General features: G+C 46.1%; 1 long non-coding RNA gene across 3 annotated transcripts in view; it reads left to right on the top strand.

Moving 5' to 3' along the window:
- Nucleotides 1-13,835, top strand: part of LOC140458559 (uncharacterized) — a 44,535-nt gene extending 30,700 nt beyond the window's left edge. For 2 of the 3 annotated variants that reach the window (XR_011953537.1, XR_011953539.1), the window contains exons 4-5: nucleotides 4,020-4,145; nucleotides 13,644-13,835. This is a non-coding gene — a long non-coding RNA (uncharacterized lncRNA). Of the gene's footprint in view, nucleotides 1-2,481; nucleotides 2,570-4,019; nucleotides 4,146-13,643 lie in introns of all 3 variants that reach the window. The other variant, XR_011953538.1, reaches the window with a different exon arrangement.
- The last annotated feature ends 2,025 nt before the right edge of the window (nucleotides 13,836-15,860 follow it).

The raw sequence follows: 15,860 nt of genomic DNA, 5'->3' as shown, positions 1-15,860 counted from the left end.
CTTCACCTAACAGTACGGGCAATTTAGTATGGCCAGTTCACCTAACCTGCACATTTTTGGACTGTGGGAGGAAACTGGAGCACTCGGAGGAAACCCACTCAGACCCTGGGAGAACGTGCAAACTCCACACAGTCAGTCGCCTGAGGCAGGAATTGAACCCGGGTCTCTGGCACTATGAGGCAGCAGTGCTAGCCACTGTGCGGTCCTTTGTTGAGACTGTGCAGTGATTAATACAATGAGTGATTTGATGGGCCACTGTCTGGTTTCTTTCCCTCAAGAACATTGTCAATGGCAGAAAAAACATCCCCAATGGTTCCGTGGCAAACAGTAGATTCTTCATTCCAGTTTCTTTATTTTTCTTGACTTCAGAGCAACCCTCTACCAATTTGGGATTCAAACCTGAACTTCAGTTGTATATTTTAATATTCGTGAGAAATACGACAGGTTTGTTCACTTATTTTTAGAATCACTATCACAGGTTTTGTTTTTTTTTATTTCGAAAACAATGTATATTATCCTGTCTCCTCCATCCTCCTCTCCAACAACAAGAGTGAGGAGCACATGGAGTTTCTCTGTCCATAACATTGAGACAACCCAATCAGCTGCCTCTGCTTCTTTCCTCCTTCTCCACTAGCCCACCGAGCCACAGTGCCTCACAAGGGTGCTCCTCATTTTAGTCCTAAACTTGCATTTCCTAGAGTCTCTTATCAAGATTTTCTTGACCATTTACCCTAGAGTAGCTAAATGATGGACATTCCAAATCTCTGTCTCATTCTCCTGCTTGTTACCACCCCCCCCCCCCCCCACCCCCAACTTTGCAATTCACAGATATTGTTCCATGATCCATCTGTCTGTCTTTTCTGGTTATGTCCTTCTCTCCCATTCTGCTAAAACCTAATATTTGATCTCACCATCATTGGCAAATCCTGCTCCATCTCCACTCTCCCTTTCCTTTCTGAATTCATTGTATTTGGTGTCCCTCCAGGATCTATCCTTGGTCCCTCCTGTTTCTCACCTACACACTGCCAGGAGGTAACTTCGCCCAAAAGCACCGTGTTAGGTTTCACATGTACACTGACAATGCCCGGCTCCCCCTCCCCATCATCCCTCTCCATTACTCCACTATTACTCAGTTATCAAACTGCTTACCACGCTTCAATTAGCTGCAATTCACTCCAATGAAACACTGTAATTGTTAAACCCATTGCCTTCAGTTGCTATTCCAAATTCATTTCCCTTCCTGCTGTGTCCCTCCCTCTCACTGGGAAGTGTCTGAGTCAGAACTACATTCTTCACAATATTGCTTTCATATCTGACCCCAAGGTGACCTTCTGATCAGACATCTACACAATCACAAACACCAGGAATTCCAATCTCTAAAACGTTGCTTATCTCCTTCTCACGCCAGCTCCATTGCTACTGAAACCCTACCCTGTGTCGGTGTTGCCTTTAACTTGACAAATCTGAAACAGAACCCTTGATTCCGCGACTGACCCAGAATCTGGTTCAAGAACAACCCGTAATGGGACACATCCTCTCCATATTTACCCTGTCAAACCTCGACAGAATCTTGTATGTTTCAAAGAGATCACCTCTCATTCTTCCAAAGTCCAGTGAGTAGATTCCCAATTTATTCAGCCTTTGCTTACAGGATAATCCCTTCAAAACAGGGATCATCCCAATGGATCATCTCTGAAATGCTCTATTTGGATAACTAAAGTGACCAAATCTGTTCACGTTACTCCAGATGTGGTCTCACTCGCCATTTGTTTAGTTGCCCTAAGGTATATACTCCAAACTCTTATATTGCAAACTCTTTGAAATAAGGGACAGCATTCCATTCCCTTTCCTGATTCCCTGTTGTAACTGTGTGCTCGCTTTCTGTGTTTCCTGCTCATTTTCCCCAAGTCCCTTTGTGGTGCAGCTTTCTACAGTTTATCCCAAGTTATACTCTATTTGCCAACTTGTTGCTCATGTTTCCTGTGAATATCTCTCTGTAAACTGTTGATAATCCTTTTGGAACTTTCCTGTTATGCCTTTTCTCGGAGATTTCAAAACATGTCCTGTGAGCACTGGGCAGTGGGAAGCATGCGCAGTTGCTATCTTTCAGGGGTACTCTGTTTAATGACTGGGAGGAGCTTGTTGCCCATTGGTCAGAATGGAGACATCTTGCCCACCAAGGTGCATGAGCCTTTCACACCCTATGTCTTATTGAGGAGGCACAGCGGCAGCACGGAAGGAAAGAAAAGGAAGGAAATCCTGCTCTCCATATCTCACTGAATCTTGGGATATTCTGTCCCATGTTCAGTCACATGAAGTCCCAAGGTGGAAACTCATAGAAACCCACATAGATTTGCCCTTGAAGTGCCTGCTGACCTCCACCAGGGGTAACGTGTACAGTCATCCTGTGCCAGGAGGAGAGGATTGTATGAGTTTCAAACTTGAACTGACAGTGACGGATTTTATAAACTTGTATTACAGGCAGATATTCAGATGGTAATCTCAGTCATTGTAACGCCAAACTCTGACCGAATTACTCCATTCATCAGGACATGGATATTCATATTGTGTGAGTGTATTGTGTTCCAGATCAATACCATTTGCTGAATAAAAGTTCTCCTTTGAATCAAACCATCCTCTCAATAGATCTTCCCAAATCTTCAACATGTGTTCTGTAACCCTTGTATAATGAGCTGATGGGTGTAAGGTTTATTATTATAACGTGTAACTTTTGTAAACCGCTTTGTCACAGCTCCCCAAATTTCCTTTGCAACAAGGAGAACAGTCTCAGTTTTTCCAAACCGCTGATTCCCCAATGTCTGTTTTCTCTCTATAAGGTACACATCAGGGTTGTGTTGGAACATTCTCCACTTGCCTGCATCAGTACACCAGCCCCCCCCCCCCCCCCCCCCCCCCACCCAACAATATTAAAGAAAGTGAACATCCTCCAGGATAAAGCATTGTACCTGAGTGGTTTCCCATCCACCACCTTCAGCATTCCCTCGAGGCACAGTGGTATCACTGTGTAAAAGATCAAGTCAGCATTGTCCGACCCGACCATAGCACTGCTCTCTTATTAGAGAGAGATGTCAGGTAGTGGTTAACCTGAATATTACCGCAGCGCAGGCAAGGGGAGAGGTTGAAAAGGAGAGTCCATTAATTGTGGATGGTTATTCTTGATGTGTATTAGCAACACACATATCACGTGAACAATTAATGTTAAAAAAGCCCCACAAATTCTGCAACTAAAATCCCCCATTCCTTGAACCATCCTGGTAAATCTCCTGTGCCCCCTCTCAGGGACCCTGCCATCCTTCACAATGTGTGGGCAATCGGTGGTTTGCACAGACCCAGCTGCTCTGAACCCTGTGGATGATAGCATAGAGTAACAGTTGCACTAAACATCACTGTCTGGAAGAGAGTGAGAGACAGAAATCCCGAAGGCATTTAAAATCTATTTAGGAACACAATTGCAAGGCCAAGGCTGACAGGTCTATGGGCTCTGTGCTGGAAAATGGGATTAAAATAGTTAGCTGGGAGATTTCTTTACAGCATAAATCCAATGGACCACAAAACTGTTTTCCGTCTTGTCGACCACAGATGCGTAATATAGGAATATGACAAGCCACAATAGAAACCAGGTCCGAGAAGGTGACATTAGAATAGATGATACGTGATTAATTAATGTTTTTGGAGGAAAATGTGACAGAGGTTAAGCGGGACATTGTGGAGCTCTGCCTGCAGGAATCTGAAATAAAAATGGGTTATGCTGAAGGCTGGAATTAAAGAAAGGCACATCACAGAGATTTGTGAGGGTGGACAAGATGAAAGATAGAGAGGGTGTTGCGACTGGAGGAGATTAGAGATTGGAGGATTGAGATGTTTTTGATGCAGAGATAGTGATAGTTCTGAGACTAGAGAGGAATTATAGAAATAAGGATAAGTTGTTAGCCTTCCCAACGCTACCTCTTTACTTATAATGATTGTTTCTCTGTCCTCATCTGCCATTGCCTCGATAGGCCTGCGACAATGAGACTACACAGACAGTATGTTCCTGTTAAGGCCAAGGCTGGGAGGTGTCGAGAATGCTGCATGACCTGCGATATTGAGGCTCTGGTCAAGAAAATGATGGAAGGATATTCCAGGTACAGACAACTGTGTTTGTGTGAATCCCTAGAGGACTATAAGGGCAGTAGGAGTACACTCGCGGGAAACCAGGAGGCAAAAAAGGGGACATGAGATAGCTTTGGGAAATAGGTTTAAGGAGGATCCAAAGAGATTGTACAAATACACTAAAGACAAAAGAATAACTAGGCAGAGAATAGCGACCCTCAATGATCAACAAGACTGTCTGTGGAATAGCAGAAGGTGGGAGAGATTCTGTATGTATTTCATGTCAGTTTTTACTGAAAGGCGATATCGAAGTTAGAGATGTTGGCAAAATCAATAGTGATAACTTGGCAAGTGTACATATTACAGAGGAGGAGGTACTGGATGTCTTAAAATGCATAAAGTTGGATAAATCCCTGGAATCTGATCAGGTATATCCCAGAACTTTGTGGGTAATTAGGTAATCCATGCACCTCATGTTTTTATACACCTAGATAAGATCACCTCTCAGCCTCCGACGCTGCAGGGAATACAGCCCCAGTTTATTCAACCTCTATTCAACCCCCAGACTAGCTCAAATCCTCCAACCATGGCAACGTTCTTGTGAATCTTTTCTGAACCCTTTCAAGTTTCACAACATTCTTCCAATAGGAGGGAGACCAGATTTGTACGCAACGTTCCAAAAGTGGCCTAACCAATGTCCTGTACAGCTGCAACATGATCTCATAACTCTTGTACTCAATACATTGTCCGATAAAGGCAAGCATACCAAATACCGCCTTCACTATCCTATCTACCTGCACTCCAAGGCCTCTTTGTTCAGTAACACTCCTCAGGACCTTACCATTAAGTGTACATGTCCTGCTAACATTTGTTTTCCCAAAATGCCACTCCTCAGCCATTTACCCATCTGATCAAGATCCCATTGTACTCTGAGGTAATCTTTTTCACTGTCCACTACCCCTCCAGTTTTGGTATCATCTCACTAACTATACCTCCTATGTTCACATATAAGTCATTGATATAAATGACGAAAGGTAGTGGATCCAGCAGTGATCCTTGTAACACTGCACTAGTCACAGGCCTCCAGTCTGAAAAGCAACCCTCCATCACCACCCTCTGTCTTCTGCCTTTGAGCCAGTTCTGTATCCAAATGGCTAGATCTCCCTGTATGCCATGAGCTCTAACCTTGCTGAGCAGTCAGTGTCATAGTGCAGGCTGCTTTTTGGACTGGAAGCCTGTGATGAGCAATATTCTGTCAGGCTGGGTACTAGGTACTGGGTCCACTGCTTTTTGCCATTTATATAAATGATTTCTATGTGAATATAGGAGCTATGGTTTGTAGGTTTACAATAGACTCCAAAATTGGAGGTGCAATGGACAGCAAAGTTACCTGAAAGTACAATGAGACTCCGATCAAATGGGCTGAGGAGTGGCAGATGCAGTTTAGTTTAGATATATGTGAGGTTCTGAATTTTGGAAAAGCAAATCAGGGCAGGACTTCTACACTTAATGGGAAGGTCCTGGGGAGTGTTGCTGAACACATAGATCTTGGAGTGCAAGTTCATAATTCCTTGAAAGTGGAATCATAGATAGGAAGTGTAGTGAAGAAAGTGTTTGGTGTACTTGCCTTTATTGGTCTGTGCATTGAGTACAGGAGTTGTGACGTCATTTTGCTGCTGTACAGGACATTCATTCAGCCACTTCTGGAATTCTGCTTTCAGTCCTGGTCTCCCCGCTATTGGAATGATATTGTGAAACTTGAAAGGATTCAGAAAAGATGCAAAGATGTTGCCAGGGTTGAGGGATTGAGATATAGGGAGAGGCTGAATAGACTGAGGCTGTTTTCACTGGAGAATCGGATGCTGAGAGGTGACCATAGAGGTTGATAAAATCGTGAGGGGCATGGATAGGGTAAACAGCCAGGGTCTTATTTCTGTTTAGGTGAGTCCAAAACTAGAAAGCACAGGCATGAGGGAAAAGATTGAAAAGGGATATTAGGGGCAAAGTTTCAAGCTGAACATAGTATGTGTATGGAATGAGCTGCCAGAGAAAGTGTGGAGGCCGGTACAGTTCCAACATTTAAAAGGCATCTCACTGGATATGTGATTGGGAAAGGTTTAAAAGGTTATGGGCCAAGGGCTGGCATATGGGACGAGATTAATTTAGGATATCTGGTCTGCTTGGACAAGTTGATCTGAAGGGTCTGTTTCTGTGCTGTACATCTCTATGGCACTAATAAATTAAAATTAAGATAGTTTCTCTTTTATGGAGAGTTAGCAGAAGGTCAGATAATTCTCCTTGGAGCTGAGAAGGTGAAGCAGTGATTTCGACCAGGAGTTGATTTGTTTCCAGGGTATTTCATTTACAGAGAGACAGAGTGAGAAATTTTTAACATCACAATTTTTAGTAACTATTTTCAGGTAACTGGCAAATAATGCAAAGAAAAATGTGAAGATTATTTTGCTCACTAAGTTCTGAGCGTCTGGAACAGTTTGACCGACAGCTGGATGCAGATTCAGTAGTTATTGTCAAAACAAATTTGAAATTTAACATTTTTAAGGAAGGATTTGGAGGGCTATGTCCAAATGGGAGGTGAGTTGGGACTGACTGGGACCATCTCCAGAGGGAGAGAGTACAACCCCAATGAGCTGAATAGCCTCCAGTCCCTGTGGTCTGTGATACTGACCCATTCACTGTGAATGATGAAGCTCATCACAGGGCAGAGCCGTAGAGATATACAGCATGAAAATAAACCCTTTGGTTAATCTGGTCCATGCTGACCAGATATCCCAACCTAATCTAGACCCATTTGCCAACACTTGGCACATATCACTTTACACCCTTCCTATTCATATACCCATCCAAATGCCAAATAGTTTAATTGTACCAACATCCTCCACTTCCCGGCAGAAGATTCCATACACGCACCAACCGCAGTGGGGAAAATAAATTGCCCCTCAGATCCATTTTAAATTCTTCCCCTCTCATCTTAAACATATGCCCTCTCATTCTGGACTCCCCGACCCCAGGGAAATGACCTTGTCTATTTATCCTACCCAGGCCCCTCATGGTTTTATAAACCTCTATGAGGTCACCCCTCAGCCTCTGATGCACCTGGGAGGATCCCACCACTCAGGTCACAATGGGGCCTGGCTGATTGACACAGCTTCAGACCAATAGGAGAGGTGTCATGATCCTCCAGCCAATGGGAGTGAATGAGGGGTGGGTCCAGCAGGCCAACACATGACCATCAGCTTTGCAGGCGCAGTGTCACTGTGAGGGGGGACTGAATGTGAAGGAGTGGGAGAGACAGCAGATGCATTAAAATGTAGCTCCTGAAATGTAATAATGTCAGACTTACTCCCAGTTCCATGTGCTAATGAGAGCAGGAATGAGAAGGCAGATCAGCTGGATGTGTGGCTGGGGAAATGGTGTACCAGAGAAGGGTTTTGATTCTTCAGGCACTGGGACCGTTTCTGGGTGGGACCTATACCAGCCTGCCCGGTTACCCTGGGCAGAGCTGAGACAAATCTGGTGGGGGCTTTTGCTAGTTCTGTTGGTGAGTTTGTAACTAGTCTGGCAGGGGGATGGGAACTAAAGTGTAGGCTTAGAGGGTCAGATTCAGGACAGGGAATGGGAGGTAGAATATTAGTGATGTAGTTAGCGGCTCAGAAAGCCAAAGGAAAGGAGGATTAAACGAAGATTGAGTCCCTGTTCAGCCATCAGTCCTGACATCCCAGGAATGTGAGTCAACAGAATATGGAGCTTTTTACGTGTCTATGACTCGATGTGCTTCTCGAAAAACTCAATGTGGTTTGTGAGACACGACCTGCCCTTGACGAAACCATATTGACGATCTGAAATCATACTGTTGTTTGCCAGATTATTACAAATAGTGTCTCTTATAATCCTTTCGAAAACCATTCCTCCAACAGAAGTAAGGCTGTTATAATAATTGCCAATGCCCCATCGATAAGTCTTCACCTGTGGCATGTACCTATCCCTTTTCATCGCTAAACTAAACATAACTGAATTATGATCACTCTCTCCAAAGTGCACACCTACACCTAAATCAAACACCTAGTCTAGTTCATGACCAAGCACCAGATCCAATGTGGCCTCCCCTCTTGTCGGCCCTTCGACATACTGTGTCAGGAAACCCTCCTGTACACATTGGACAAAAACTGATCCATCCGACGTACTAGAATTATAGAATTTCCAGTCAATGTTGGGGAAGTTAAAGTCCCCTATAATGACCACCATGTTACTTTCACTCCTACCCAGAGTAATTTTTCTAATCCTCTCTTCCCCCTCCCTGGAATTCGGTGGCGGCCTATAAAAACTCCAAGCAGTGTGACCTTCCCTCTCCTGTTTCTAACCTCAGCCCACACTACTTCAGTAGACAAGTCCTCTCCAAATGTTCTCTCAGCCACCGTTATACTATCCTTGACTAACATGACATGCATGGGCCCATTGCGGTGCTTCAAATTCCATGAGGCAGCCACACTGTCTATGACAGACAGACTCAGTCTGGAACCTCCTCTATCCTTAAGACCTTTATGCACTGCCTACGCTCTTCCATTTCCCCTTTGCACGTTCCCTTTTCAACCCACCCCACCCCACCCCACCTGCATCACTCCACAATTGGAGCTGTCAATGGCAGAAGTCTGTGGAATACCCTCCCTAACCTTCTCTATCCTCTGTTAAGATGTATTTTAAAATCATCCTTCTTAATCAATGTTTTGATCATCCATGAAACACCTTAGGAGATTTGCCATGATGAAAGATTCCATATTAAGCAAGTAGTTGTTGTTATTGCTGTACATTAGGGGAAACAGAAATAATGCTTTCAAAATTCTAACAAGAAAGTCACTGATAGGCGCAGTGTGTAGGCCAAATAATAACATCACATTGGGATGGACAATAAAGAAAGAAATAGCTGATGCCTGTAAAAATGGTATGTCTATCACCATGGGTGATTTTAATCTACATGTAGATTGGTCGACCCAGCTCAGTCAGGGTAGCCTTGAGGAGTTCATTAAGTGTATACATGATAGTTTTTTTGAACAGTATGAAATGAAAACGACAAGGAGCAAGCTATCCAAGATCTGGCCCCTGTGCAATGAGACAGGAATAATTAATGACCTCAGAACTCGGGATCCTCTTGGAAGAAGTGATCACTGTCTGGTTGAAGGAAGAATACATATGGAGAGGTGTGAAGATAAATTACCTGCCTCGATCTCTTCATAGCCAACTGCCGCTGTGACATTAACCATCTCAACTTCTCCACCCCTCTCACCCACTCGAACCTCTCAACCTCGGGACGTGCATCCCTCCACTCCATCCGTTCCAACCCCAACCTCACTATCAAACTGGCAGACAAGGGAGGCGCGGAAGTAGTTTGGCGCACCGACCTTTACACCGCTGAGGCTAACCGCCAGCTCGCGGACACCTCCTCCTCCTGCTGCCCCCTTGACCATGACCCCACCACCCACCACCAAACCATCATCTCCCAGACCATCCATAACCTCATCACCTCAGGGGATCTCCCATCCACCGCCTCCAACCTCATAGTCCCTCAACCCCACCGCCAGTTTCTTCCTCCTGCCCAAAATCCACAAACGTGACTGCCCCGGCCGACTCATTGTCTCAGCCTGATCCTGCACCACTGAACTCATCTCTGCATACCTCGACACGGTCCTGTCCCCCTTAGTCTAAAAACTCCCCACCTACATTCGGGACACCACCCACGCCCTCCACCTCCTCCATGATTTTCGTTTCCCCGGCCCCCAACGCCTTATCTTCACCAGTCCCTATACACCTCCAGCCCCCATCACGAAGAACTCAAAGCCCTCCGCTGCTTCCTTTCCCACTGTACCAACTAGTATCCTTCCACTGACACCCTCCTACGACTGACTGAACCGGTCCTCACCCTAAACAACTTCTCTTTCCAATCCTCCCACTTCTTCCAAACCAAAGGAGTAACCAAGGGCACCCACATGGGCCCCAGCTATGCCTGCCTCTTGATATGAGGAACAGTCCATCTTCTGCAACTACACTGGCACTACCCCGCACCTTTTCCTCCGCTACATCGATGACTGTATCGGCGCTGCCTCATGCTCCCATGAGGAGGTTGAACAGTTCATCCACTTTACCAACACCTTCCACCCCGACCTCAAATTCACCTGGACCATTTCAGACTCCTCCCTCCCCCTCCGAGACCTTTCCATTTCTATCTCGGGCGACCGAATCAACACGGACATTTACTCTCAACCGACCGGCTCCCACAGCTACCTAGACTACACCTCCTCCCACCCTGCCCCCTGTAAAAAACGCCATCCCATATTCCAAATTCCTTCGTCTCCACTGCATCTGCTCCCAGGAGGACCAGTTCCAATACCGTACAACCCAGATGGCCTCCTTCTTCAAAGACCGCAATTTCCCCCCAGACGCTGTCGACGATGCCCTCCACCGCATCTCCTCCACTTCCCGCTCCTCCGCCCTTGAGCCCCGCCCCTCCAACCGCCACCAGGACAGAACCCCACTGGTCCTCTCCTACCACACCACCAAACTCCATATACAGCGTATCATCCGTCCTCATTTCAGCCACCTCCAAATAGACCCCACCACCAGGGATATATTTCCCTCCCCTCCCCTATCAGCATTCCGAAAAGACCCTTCCCTCCATGACTCCCTTGTCAGGTCCACACCCCCCACAAACCCAACCTCCACTCCCGGCACCTTCCCCTGCAACCACAAGAAATGCAAAACTTGCGCCCACACCTCCCCCCTTACTTCCCTCCAAGGCCCCAAAGGAAACTTCCATATCCACCACAAATTCACCTGCACCTCCACACACATCATTTATTGCATCCGCTGCACCCGATGTGGCCTCCTTTATATTGGGGAGACAGGCTGCCTACTTGCGGAACGTTTCAGAAAACACCTCTGGAACACCTGGACCAACCAACCCAACCACCCCATGGCTCAACACTTCAACTCCCCCTCCCACTCCACCAAGGACATGCAGGTCCTTGGACTCCTCCATCGCCAGACCATAGAAACACGACAGTTGGAGGAAGAGCTCCTCATCTTCCACCTCGGAACAGTCCAACCACAAGGGATGTATTCAGATTTCTCCAGTTTCCTAATTTCCCCTCCCCCACCTTGTCTCAGTCAAATCTCTCGAACTCAGCACCACCTTCCTAACCTGCAATCTTCTTCCTGACCTCTCTGCCCCACCCCCACTCCAGCCTATCACCCTCACTTTGACCTCCTTCCACCTGTCGCATTTCCAACGCTCCTCCTCCCTACCTTTTATCTTAGCCTGCTGGACACCCTTTCCTCATTCCCGAAGAAGGGCCTATGCCTGAAACGTCGATTCTCCTGTTCCTTGGATGCTGCCTGACCTGCTGCTCTTTTCCAGCAACACATTTTCAGCTCTGATCTGCAGTCCTCGCTTTCTCCTCCAGTGCGAAGATAAAATCTAATACCTTGGTCCTGTGCTTGAACATGGGGAACTAAAATAGAATGAGGGAGAACCTGGATAATGTAGATTGGAAACAAAGATTTTATGGTGGGACTGTTGATGAGCAGTAAAAGATTTTCAAAGACATTTTAGGAAGTGCTCAGCAAAGGCATATTCCAGTGAAAAGGAAGGACTGTAAGAAAAGGCAGTGGACAAAAAGTAGGGAATTCTACACCAGTTAGTTTATTCTCTGTAGTTGGAATGATGTTTGGGTCTATTATCAAGGAAGAAATAGCAGGGAATCTCAATACAAATTGTCCCATTGGGCAGACAGAGCATGGAATCATGAAGGAAAGGTCATGCTTGACAAATCGTTTGGAATTCTATGAAGACATTTCGAGCAAGATGGACAATGGGGACCCAGTGGATGCGGTGTACCTTGATTTCCCAAAGGCCTTCAACAAGGTGCCACGCAAGTGGCTGTTGCATCATATAAGGGTGCATGGGATAGAGTATTAGCATGGATAGAAGATTGGTTGACTAACAGGAAGCAAAGAGTGGGGATAAATAAGCCTTATTCTGGCTGGCAATCAGTAACTAGTAGTGTGCCTCTAGGATCTGTGTTGGGACTGCAATTATTTAGAATTGATACAGATAATTTAGAGTTGGGGACCACATGTAGGGTGTCAACGTTTGCATCTTAGACTAGGATGAGTAACAGAACAAAGTGTGTGGAGGACTGGGAAACTTTGCAGAGGAACAGAGATACATTGAGTGAGTGGGCAATGGGCTGGCAAGTGGAATATTATGTTCATAAATGTAAAGTCCTACTCTTTGGTTGGAGTAACATTAATAAAAAGACTATTACTTGAATTTTTAAAAAGTTACATTATTTGCTATGCAGAGGCACCTGAACATCCTTCTGCAGGAGGGTTAGTCACCAGGTATAACAATCAATTCACCAGGTATAACAATCAATTCAGAAGGCAAATGGAATTTTGTCCTTCATTTCTGAAGGCATTGTGTTTAAAAGCAGAGGTTATGTTCTAGCTATAGTGGGTGCTGGTGAGGCCACACCTGGAGTACTGCATGCAGTTTTTATCTCCTTACGTGCTTAGGGATGTACTGGCCCTAGAGGGGGTGCAGAGGAGGTTAACTATGTTGATTCCGGTGGTGAGGGGTTTGGCTTAACAGAGACTGAGTAGATTGGGATTATATTCATTGGAATTCAGAAGCATGGATAGATATAAAATAATGAATGGAATAAATAAAGTAGAAGTAGAGAGGATGTATCCACTGGCAGGTGAAGCTTGGACAAGAGGGCATCACCACAAGGTTAGAGGCAGCAAATTTAGGAGTGAATTGAGAAGAAATGTCTTGACCTTGATGGGGTGCATTGCCCAGGGAAGTATTTGATGCTAGTTCAATGAATGTTTTTAAAGCTAAGTGTTAGAAACGAAAATCGCTTCTCAATAATCGCTCTAGACAAATTCAGGAAAACAAAGGTTTATTTACAAGTCTGCAGAGTTGGGCACTCTTCTGAGAAAAAGGCGCCCCGAGGCTTACAAAGTTTCTCATTATATACAGCACAAGTCCCTTCCCTCCTTGGCTCTAACGAGCCACGAGGTTCACATTCTTAAACTGTCATTATTCTCCATTTTGCACCCTTATCACAAAGTCTGCAACAAATGCCTCCAGAGTTGTTTTTTTACCCTGTAGTCTTATCAGTCAAAGACTTATTCTTCTCTGTCTGTGCTAGCGGTCTTGTCAATCTGTAACAGATGTCTCTCGAGTTGTTTTTCTATCCTGCAGTCTTATCAGTCAAGGACTCATTCTTCTCTGTCTGTGTTAATGGTTTCATCAATCAAGGACTTGTTTTTACTCTGCTCACAAAATGTCAGCATTTGCACAATTTAAATTATCCCACTCTTGAGTATACAAAATGTTTTAGAAAAGAAGCAAAAGTCTTGTCTTTTATTATAGAGAAGCCTGTTGGGTCAGGCACATCTTAATTGTTTGAACCGAAATTGCCTCTCACAATTCCACCCTTTTTCTTTTTAAGATGTGCCTGACGAAGATAAGCCCCTCCCCAAGGGCCCGGGAAATCCTTGGTCTTTCGCAGCAACAGCACCTTAAGTTCCTGCGTCCCATGTTGTGGAACCGCCACTGCCTGGAGTTGGGAAATATTTTTCTGAATTAAAAACTGAATACAGGGGGTTAGGCAGGGTAATATGAGGAGAAGCATCACGCTCCCCCCCCCCCCCCCCAACCACCAGCAACGCCGTGCGCCACCAACTACCACCCAGGAGACCATCCCACCATCCGATGCCACTAAGAGGACGCCAGGATTGTACTGGCACATGGGCCAATTTCCGAATTTCATCGGAAATTTTCAAAACCGCTTTACCATTATCGTCAATTTCTAGGCAGCAGTTAGTCAGGTTAAACTTCCCGCACACGCCCCCCCTTCCGAGGCCAACAGATAATCCAAGGCAAGTCAGTTTTGGTATATAGCAGCCCTCATCTGATCCTGCTGCTTAGCCAGCAACTCCAGGGCCAGGGCAGTCCGGTTAGTAATAACCTCGACAACTGCTTGGAGCCTGATAATTCGATTTAACATATAGATAGGAGTACGGTATCCCCATGATCCGTCCTGTGCCCATGTAGCTGGCCCGTAGTATTCAATAATCCGGGCCGGTGGCCACTCATCCCCCCCAATCACCGACTTGGATATCCCTTGGCGACCTACGGAGGGAGTCAAAGAGTTTAATTCCCAAATCGTTGCCTTCCTTCCGTGGTAATAGGAAGAACGCAGGTCGTATTAGACCCAGGAAGCATACCCCAGCCCATCCCATGGGCAGTTTGGGGTATGCCTGATTACCGCATATCCCAAATAGGCCATCTGGAGCAGGCCCTCCCTGCCTCACAACGTCATCCCACAGTTCCTTTACCCCAGGGACGCCCTCATAAGGACCAGGACCACTGCAATTCCAGTAATCAGCCCCCAGCTCGTCAGAGGAGGAATCAGTACGTAATGGAACGCAATTTCCATGACCTCGGTTTGCAATGTACCAAGTAATATCCTCAGGCCACCATACTCGCGTGGTCGCATCCAATACATTCTGACAGGGACTAATCCCTACCTCCACGGTCCCCTTGCCTTCAATACAGAACTGGCCCTCAGGGCTGTTTGTCAGTCTCCACCCCTGGCTTTTCCTTTCGTTGACATGAGTCCAAGTGGTTTGCAGCAATTCCCATATGTCTAAGCTTTGACCAGTCCACGGCCATTGTTCCGACATATGCGGCCCCCCCACAAACCCAGCAATTGCTAACATTTAAAACAGTGGCTATTCTAGAGGTGAGATCAATAAACAGGTTTTGTGTAACATCAGGGAGTTCAATCTTTTCTTCTACCTCTTCGTATACAGATGGCACTTTAGGGAGCACGACCGTTCCCTGACGGTCTTGCTCTTTCCCCAACCCCCGATCAGTGTTCTGTATCTTGGCCTCCTTGACTCTGTCAACCTGCTCCCTGAGCAACACGGAGGATGGGTCCCACCTCCCAGTTTTGCTAACACACACCCAGCGGTCATTTATAGGGCATCCACGGATTTTGCCACCGTATCCTTTATTATATACCTGATAATAGGGTCTTCCACCCTCCCAACATTCGTGTCGTGCACTCACATCGTAACACCAATTGTCCACATGGGAGTGAGACACAAATGATCCCGAGTAGATTCGAATCCCAAGCCTTACTGTAGTCCGACATTTGTCACATCTCCCCTCACCCTCCCCCACATACAGGAGTAAACTGATCAATATCCCCACCAATACAGTCCAAGTAGAGTTCATTATCGCTGTCTTTTCAGTTTTACCACCAACGGCTTGTCCCCTTGCTCGCATGTCCAAGTGCTTTCTCCTTCAGGCGGAACAGGCCCCTTTATCCTCGATGCGTGGGCCCACCCTTTTTCTTTCGTCCGAACAGCTGCTTCAGTTGTTAACAGAACCAGGAACGGTCCTTCCCACCGCGGCTGGAGCTTTTCGGCCTTCCAGGTCTTAACAAGTACCCAATCTCCGGGCTCCGCCTTATGCAGGAGGAAGTCGAGCGGCGGAGTCTGAGCCAGGAGACCTTTCCTCCGGAGTTCTGCAAAAGAACGGGATAAGGCCAGTAAATAGTTTCTGACAAATACATCTCCCCCTTGTAGAGTGGGACATCCATCAACCTTACTCCAATATGGTAACCCGAACAGCATTTCATAGGGGGAAATCCCGACAT

Source organism: Chiloscyllium punctatum, chromosome 33 (genome assembly GCF_047496795.1).
Source record: "Chiloscyllium punctatum isolate Juve2018m chromosome 33, sChiPun1.3, whole genome shotgun sequence".
Classification (NCBI taxonomy): domain Eukaryota; kingdom Metazoa; phylum Chordata; class Chondrichthyes; order Orectolobiformes; family Hemiscylliidae; genus Chiloscyllium; species Chiloscyllium punctatum.
This window is presented reverse-complemented; position numbering and strand designations above follow the sequence as displayed.